Source organism: Urocitellus parryii, chromosome 11, assembly GCF_045843805.1.
Source record: "Urocitellus parryii isolate mUroPar1 chromosome 11, mUroPar1.hap1, whole genome shotgun sequence".
Lineage (NCBI taxonomy): Eukaryota > Metazoa > Chordata > Mammalia > Rodentia > Sciuridae > Urocitellus > Urocitellus parryii.
This window is the reverse complement of record NC_135541.1, coordinates 16,914,626-16,923,022: the sequence shown is the minus strand read 5'-3', so window position 1 is coordinate 16,923,022 and position 8,397 is coordinate 16,914,626. Positions and strand designations below refer to the sequence as shown.

General features: G+C 40.0%; 1 protein-coding gene and 1 non-coding gene across 3 annotated transcripts in view; one reads left to right on the top strand and one right to left on the bottom strand.

The window, feature by feature from the left end:
• Positions 1 to 6,238, bottom strand: part of Phactr4 (phosphatase and actin regulator 4) — a 95,946-nt gene extending 89,708 nt beyond the window's left edge. For both annotated transcript variants that reach the window (XM_077791315.1, XM_026391664.2), the window contains exon 1: positions 6,150 to 6,238. The gene's annotated coding sequence lies outside the window, so the exon portion shown is untranslated. The remainder of the gene's footprint in view (positions 1 to 6,149) is intronic.
• LOC113184894 (U6 spliceosomal RNA) lies at positions 3,447 to 3,552 on the top strand. The gene has a single exon (XR_003301066.1). It is a non-coding gene; the product is annotated as a U6 spliceosomal RNA (small nuclear RNA).
• Positions 6,239 to 8,397: the final 2,159 nt, after the last annotated feature.

Sequence of the window (8,397 nt, the reverse complement as noted above, 5' to 3'; positions counted from 1 at the left end):
AAAACTTCACTTTGGGGGGGGTTGTGGCTCAGTGGTAGAGCGCTCACCTAGCACGTGTCAGGCCCTGGGTTCGATCCTCAGCACCACATAAAAATAAATAAATAAAATAAAGGTATTGTGTACAACTACAATTTTAAAAAAAAAAAAAAACTGCCCAAGCTGGTCTCAAATTTATGATCCTACTGTTGCAGCCTCTCCAGTTACTGGGATTGCAGGCATGTGCCACTGAGAAGTACCAAAAAATAAAGTTTATTTAAAAAAACAAACAAAAAACTTCACTTTCAACAAAGATTTACAATTGTGCTCTTTCAGTAGCATTTTATGGTTTTTTTGTTATTATTGTTTTTGTCTGTTCAAAAAAGTAATACTTGGGCCTGGGTTGTGGCTCAGTGGTAGAGCGCTTGCCTAGCATGCATGAGGCACTGAGTTTGATCCCTGGCAACACATAAAATTAAAAATAAATAAAATAAAGGTATTGAGTCCATCTATATCTAAAAAAAAATTTTTTAAAGAAAATAAAATACAGCCATTAAAAAAAAAAAAGTAATATTTGTTGTGGTGTATGCCTGTAGAGGCTGGGGAGGCTCAGACAGGAGAATTGCTAGTTCAAAGCCAGCCTCAGCAACTCTGAGGTGCTAAGTAACTCAGTGAGACCCTGTCTCTAAATAAAATACAAAATAGGGCTGTGGCTCAGTGGTCAAGTGTCCCTGCGTTCAATCCTCAGTACCAAAAAAAAAAAAAGAAAAAGAAAAAGAAAGAAACGTAGTACTTTTTTTTACTTTTAAGCACAAATAATCAACATCTAAAGTACTTAAGAGTACAATATAAAAATGAAACTCATTTTCCCTTTGAAGAAATAACATTGACCACCTCCTCCTACTTAAATGTGGTGCTTCTGCTACCACTAAGAAAAGACATGAATCAGCTCTATAAAATAGAGGTGTGGGGACTAGGGATGTAGCTCTATGGCCCCAGGTTGGATCCCCACTACCACAGGGATGAGATAAAATGAAATAAAATAGAGGTATGGCACACTGATAAGCAAAAATACGACATGCTAATCCAAATTCTCTCAGAAAAGATCTAACCATGCAGGTTACCCATTCTTCCCTATACACGTATCTTACATTTTCACATCCATTCTTTTGCTCAAACTGCTCCCTGTCCCATGAAAAGCTGAATCTACTTGCCCCTAAAGAACATATTCCAAAACCACATCCTCTGTAATGGCAGAATCTTTCAGTCCCTATTTTAAAACATACTTTTATTTAATATTCAACACACTGTCATGTGTTACAATATAGTTAGTTTTGGGGGGCAGAGCCGAAATACCTTCAGATCACTGTATTGCCAAATCTTAAAAGTTGATCCTAGCACACAACAGATAAAACAGAATATCTGCTGAATAAAAGAATCATTTTGTTTCTAATACTCTCCAAAATTGTACTTGCCCACTTTTATTTCTCATTCACTCATTCAAGAATGAGTGAATACAATTCCAGTGAAATACCTGGAGCTGTGTGCTAAGTAGTAAAGATGTGTCCCTAGCACCAAGGGCAGCTAAGAAGGGGTGTGAACAGACCTTATCCCTAACATTATGGCAGTTAACTGTAACAATATAAAACAAATAAGAGGGCTGGGGATGTGGCTCAAGCGGTAGCGCGCTCGCCTGGCATGCGTGCGGCCCGGGTTCGATCCTCAGCACCACATACCAACAAAGATGTTGTGTCCGCCGAAAACTAAAAAATAAATAAATAAATATTTAAAAAAAAATTCTCTCTCTCTCTCTCTCTCCCCTCTCTCACTCTCTTTAAAAAAAAAAAAACAAATAAATAAGAGTCTTCCTTAATAAATACTATGGGGGGAAAGTACACACAGTTATGATAGTTTTTGTGAAGATGTGACTAGGGTTCAGTGAAAGTTTACAAGGGACATCAGACTTTCTTAGACCAGAGAATCCATCCATTCACTTCTCTCTTTCCTTACATATAACCTTCTTCCAATGTCTCTGTTCCTATTCTAATAGTAAAAGTAACTTACTACAGGAATTTGAAGCATATAAGGCAACCAAATACTTATCCTACTTGCTCCTGAAAACAACTCCACAAGTTAGAGCAGGAAATCATTATTCCCATGTTAGAGATTAGAAAAATGGAGATTCAAAGAACTTAAATATGAGCTATTCAAGGCTACAGATTCAATACAAGAGGATTTTTTTAACTGCTTATTTACTGTTTGACTCTTCCCTCTTATCACCCCAATGCTAATAAGTCTGTAAACCCTAAGATGGAATAGACTTCTGTTTTCACTCATTTGTCCTCAGGGTCTAGAATATAACAGGGTCTAGAACATAACAGTTTATCATTCATGGATGGATTTACAAATAAAGTAACCAACAACAAAAAACACAAGGGAAAAAGTTCTTTCCTATTATGACAGCATTATAAAAGAGATTTAAAACAGAATTCTACTAGTTAGAAAGGCTAATTATATTGACTCAATTCAACTGGCATGTTATGCATTTTACCTAAGAATTTAAGTAAGGGAGTTGAAGTAGGTTTCTATTTATGGTGTCATATTCATGGCATGTACTGACATAAATCCAAGACTTAACTACAGGTTTGAAACTGATTAAAAGTTTTATTAGGGCTGGGGGTATACCTAAGTGATAGAATGCTTGTCTACTATGCTTAAGGCCCTGGGTTCAATAAAAAAGGGGGGGGGGACCTGGGGTTGTGGCTCAGTGGTAGAGAGCTTGCCTAGCATGTCTGAGACCCTGGGTTTGATTCTCAGCACCACATATAAATAAATAAAATAAAAGTCCATTGACAACTAAAACAATATATTTTTTTAATTAACAAAAAATTTCTTGAGACTCCCTATGCATTTGAGTTTTGTCTTCATTGTTAATTTCAAAAGCTGCTGTACCTATATTTTCTACATAATTAAACCTTTTAATCACCTTCCAATAAAAAGTTTAAATCACAACTGAGTAACTACCCTTCTGCCCTCAGGACTGTCCATAAAATTGTTATTCTACCTAGACACAAATCATACTGTAAGATAAATTAATGGCACCAATGATCAATTATGACCTACAGAAAGACATCATTTATGGTTCTATGAATTCCACTTCCTTACGATTCAGTTTGCTCTAACTGCAAAACATCCTCATTATTTTTCTCCAGTATTCAGATTTCAATAAATTAAAGCCACTTATGGTAGTAACATTAGTAGCTGTAATAATGTAAGATAATGGAAAGAGTATTAGTATTAGACTTGGAGTAAGATTTACTCAGCTATTTCCCATCTGGATTAACTGTATCACCTTGGGAAAGTCACTTAACATTTTAGAAGCCAGATTTTATCAGTTGTAAAATGTGAGAACTACACCTCATATAACTGTATTGAGAATTAAGTTGTTTTTTTAAAAAAATAACATCGGGGTGCTCACTTGGCAGCACATATACTAAAATTGGAATGATACAGAGAAGATTAGCATGGCCCCTGTGCAAAGATGACAAGCAAATTCATGAAGCGTTCCATATTTTTTTTGTATTGGTATTACCAGTAGCTGTACAACTAGAATTGCTAGATAAAATACACGAAGCCCCATTAAATTTGAATTTCAGATAATTATTTTTCTTTACTATAATATGTCCTGACTTAGGTATACATAATTATATATAATTATATACATATAATTATGTATTGTTCTTTGAAATTCAAATATAACTGCATGCTCTGTATTTTAGTAAATACTGAATCAAATATATATATATATATATATATATATATATATACACACACACACACACACAAAGTCAAAACTATGTAATTGCCTGCTAACTACAATGTCTTCTTTTATTACCATGAATATCTTCAAAAATTTTTTTGGTAATTTTGAAAGTAACTACTTTAATGGAATTGTCTCACCAAATTTCTTTATCTATGCAATATAAACAGATTTATTTACATAAAAAAAATAACATTGGGGCTAGGGATATAGTTCAGTTGATAGTGTGCTTTCGTCCCATGCACAAGACTGGGTTCAATCCCCAGCACCACAAAAAAAATAATAAAAATTTTAAAAATAACATTGACAGAATTTTTTTTATCATGTTAAACAAATAAGAGCTAGTGAATAGCAACTGCTGTTTCTTATTTTTAAAACACTGGGCAATTCTATGGCTGTTTCTTCAAAGTTTATCCAAAAAGATAAAAAAGACCCCTAAACACTGCTGCTTTACAAAGTGAAGAACAACTGGGGCTTGGAGTGTGGCTCAGTGGTAGAATACCTCCTTAGTATGCACAAGACCTTGGTTTCAGAATATCCGCAGCACCACAAAAAAGAAAAATAAATTGAAGAACAACTTCATTAAGGACCTCCCATTTCTATACAAAGTAACTAACTCGATCTGGGATTCTCAGAGTAAGTAATTTCCGTTATGAGAAGTCAAACAAATAAACTACTAAAGGCTTAATTTGCCTACTTGAATAGGATGAGAATTTAACCTATGTAACTTCAAAAACCTTCCCAGATTTGCAGGGTGTGGTGGCGGACGCATGTAATCCTAGACTAGGGAGGCTGAGGCGGGAGGATGGCAAATTCCAGGGCAGCCCCAGCAACTTAGTGAGGTCCTAGCAACTTAAGGAGACTCTGTCGCAAAATGAAAAATAAAAAGGAATGGGGATATGGTTCAGTGGTTAATTGCTCCTGGGTTAAACCCCTGGCAAAAAGAAAAAAAGGAAGAAAAAAAACTTCCCTGGTTTATGCAAAAGGGTCCTGGCTATCTTTATTAAAGGAACTTGAAGTATTAATCTATTTTTCAAATGGGGGGGGGGGTATCTGCCTTTAGAAAGTTTTAAATTAGCCTGGCTGGTGTGTACGCCTATAATCCCAGAGGCTCTGAGGCTGAGACAGGAGAATCATGGGTTCAAAGCCAGCCTCAGCAACAGCGAGGCGCTTCAGTGAGACCCCGTCTCTAAATTTAAAAAATAATAATAATACAAAATAGGGCTGGGGGTGTGACTCCGTGGCGAATCGAAAGAAAGCTTTAATCTCGCGATGCAGTCTTTCAACGGAACATACATCAAGTTACCACTATGTAACCAAATTTAACTAAATCCATGCAATTCAACCATTTCCAATAGGAGCATACCACCTCTCCTCCCGTAAAATGGTTTCATGCCTTTTACTTAGTCAAAAAATGCTTTCTGGAAGCCACTTGGTTTCTGGCTTCTCGATAAAGCGGATAGTTCTATTAATGGACTTTTTCTTTAGACTTTTTGTTTTAAACAGAATAAGTAAGAATGTCTTTCGGAGGATTGAGGATCCGGGTGACCGAATGAAGTGAGGTTTTTTTTTGTTGTTGTTGTTTTGTTTTTGCAAATAATAAATGATGCCCTACCTATAAATCACTTAGTCTTCTCTGAGATCGGGAGGTGTGTGAATCAATGCCATTCGCAAGAGTTCTTTGGTCCCCCTGACCATAGGGGCAACAGGCATCGCAGCAAATTCAATTTCTCCCCGGATTCCCAGGATGGGGTTCAGGGGCTCTCCCCCCCCCCATAGACTCATCTCCCTCCCAATGAAAACGCCAGATTTGTAATCGGAAGCTCCGTGGAACTGACACTTAAGAGTTGGATCCAATAACCTCGAGGTTTCTACAGAAACTGCCGGGCTCCGAAGGCTCCGCTAAGTCTAGCCGGGGTGCAGAGTTATGAGGGTGGAAGGTTTTGAAAAATGGACTTTGACCCGATTCTGTTACAGTAATCGGATCCCCAGGGAGCCGCCTCAGTCAGTACCTGCAGGCTTCCCCGAGGCCGCGACTCCTCACGGTCGCACAAAGGGGAGAAAGCCTCCCAGACAAAAGGGCTCAACCGTGTCTGGGGGGCGTAGAGGGCAACCTGCGCGGGCCCTGCTGCGAGCGGAGACGCAGTGGCCGGACCGTTGTAGGAGGGCGGAGAAGGGAGGCGGCGGTCCCGGCCCGCCACGCCCTGCCCGACACGGCGGCCACCCCGGCCGTAACCCCCCGCGGGGACCGCAACCCCCTAGCAGAGCGAAGGATGCGCCCGGAGCCTGAGAGGCGCCCGCAAGCCTGACCCTGCGCACGTGCGGCTCACTTTCTCTTGCTTGCGGAACTCACCCGGGTCGCCTTCGCCGCCTCCTCAGTCTCCACACCAGTTTCCCCCGGAAATCCTACCTGGCCTCTGGCCGCCCGGCTGCAGCCAGAGGCGCCGGCCCCGGGGAGGGGGAAGAGGGAGCCGGCCGGACAGTGAGAGTAGGAAGTGCCGCCGCGGAGATTCACGGGACTTGTAGTCGCAGCAGGGACTGGCGAGCGGGACAAAATGGCGGGGACTACCCGCCTTTCCGTCCTGGCTGCCAGCCCCGCACGGGCTGTCTGGGCTTGCGCCCCCTCGCAGTCCGCGCCCTACGTGTGAAAGAATTGGGAACCTTTCCTGGTACTGAGCGAGGCAAAGGTTTTGGGCTTGGGAGGGCTGGGTTCAATATTGACTCCACACAAGTGGCCAAGAACGCAAGTGTGTTAGTTTAGAAACTGTGTCCAGCACTGGGGAATGATATTGGCCAAAGTATATTGTTATGTTGTGTGCACGTACGAATGTGTAGTACCTAATCCTATTATGTATCACTACAATGCACCAATTTTTTAAAAAATATGGGGGATAAAAAGAAACTGTCCAGTCTTTGCGTGAACAAATTTCAAGTCACACTCTTCCCCAAGAGAAACATAATTGAGCTGGGCGCAGTAGTGCACTTCTGTACTCCCAGAGACTGGGTAGGCAGAGGCAAGGGGATCCCAAGTTCCAGACCAGCCTCAGCAACTTGGTAAGACCGTATCTCAAAAAATAAAAAAATAAAAAGCCCGAAGATGTAGCTTAGAAGTAGAGCCTCTCTGGGTTCAACCTCCAGTACCCCCAAAGAAAGAGAAACATTGAGGGTCAATTTAAAAGGCAAAAATCTTAGAAGCAAGTTACCACCATTTTTTGCATAAGAAACCCAGGAATCATTCCTGACACCTCCAGGCCATTCAACTACATTCCCAACCACTCTGGGAAAATACTTAAAAATATGTCAACTGCTTTGCATTTTCTATATTACCATCACCTAACGGAAGCCACACGTGGCACTCCTTTCAGGCCTCCAGGCTATCACTCTCCAGATACCTTCCGTGCTGCTGCCAGGTATCTTTCAAAATACCAAACCTATTGTGTCACAACCCAAATTAGACCTAAATGTAAAACCTAAAGCTACAATACCTCTAGAGAGAAGCACAGGAGAAAAATATATGTGACTTTCAAATATATAACCCATAAAGCAATAATAATAACAAATTGCATGTTATCAAAATTAGAAAGTTTGCTCTTTAGGGCAATGATAGGAGAACCCTGAATATAGCTCATTGGAGCACCTGCCTAGCACGTGTCAGACTCTGGGTTTAAGCCAGTATTGCAAAAATAAAAAAATGAACAACACTATTTTGAGCTGCCTACAATGGCCCCAATCTGTAATTCCAGCTAATTTGGAGGCTGAGTCGGGATCACAAGTTTGAGAGCAGCCTTGCAATTTAGTGAGATTCGATCTCAAAATGAAAAAAAGGACTGGGGATGTGGCTAGGAGATAGAGAGTCCTTGGGTTCAATCCCCTGTACCACATAAATCAATGAATACGTACCTACATTCTTGGACGTATACTTTACCAACGGAGATAAATAGATGGCAAATAAGACATAAAAGACATTAAGTAAGGACTGGGGATGTGGCTCAAGCGGTATTGCGCTGGCCTGGAATAGGCAGGGCACTGGGTTCCATCTTCAGCACCACATACAAATAAAATAAAGATGCTGTGTCCACTGAAAACTAAAAAATAAATATTAAAAATTTCTCTCTCTCTCTTTAAAAAAAAAAGACGTTAAGTAAGAGCTAATTAAAACCACAGTGAGATAACACTACATAACCACAGGAATGTCTAATATAAAAGGACTAGTAATACAAAATGTTAGCAAGAGCGTAGAGCAATAAAAATTCTCATATCCAGGAGAAAAGTAGGATTTTAAGATTAATCAACTATTCTGGCAAATGGTTTTACAGTTTCTTTTCTTTTTTTTTTTTTAATATTTTTTTTTTTTTTTCAGTTCTCGGCAGACCCAACATCTTTGTTTGTATGTGGTGCTGAGGATCGAATCCGGGCCGCACGCATGCCAGGCAAGCGCGCTACCGCCTGAGCCACATCCCAGCCTCTTTACAGTTTCTTTAGAGATTAAATATATGCCATTTGGGTCATTTGATAGTATGATAGGTTATAACCTATCATACCTATAACCTATCATACCTACGAAATGACCCAAATATTACATTATTTATCTAAGACGAATA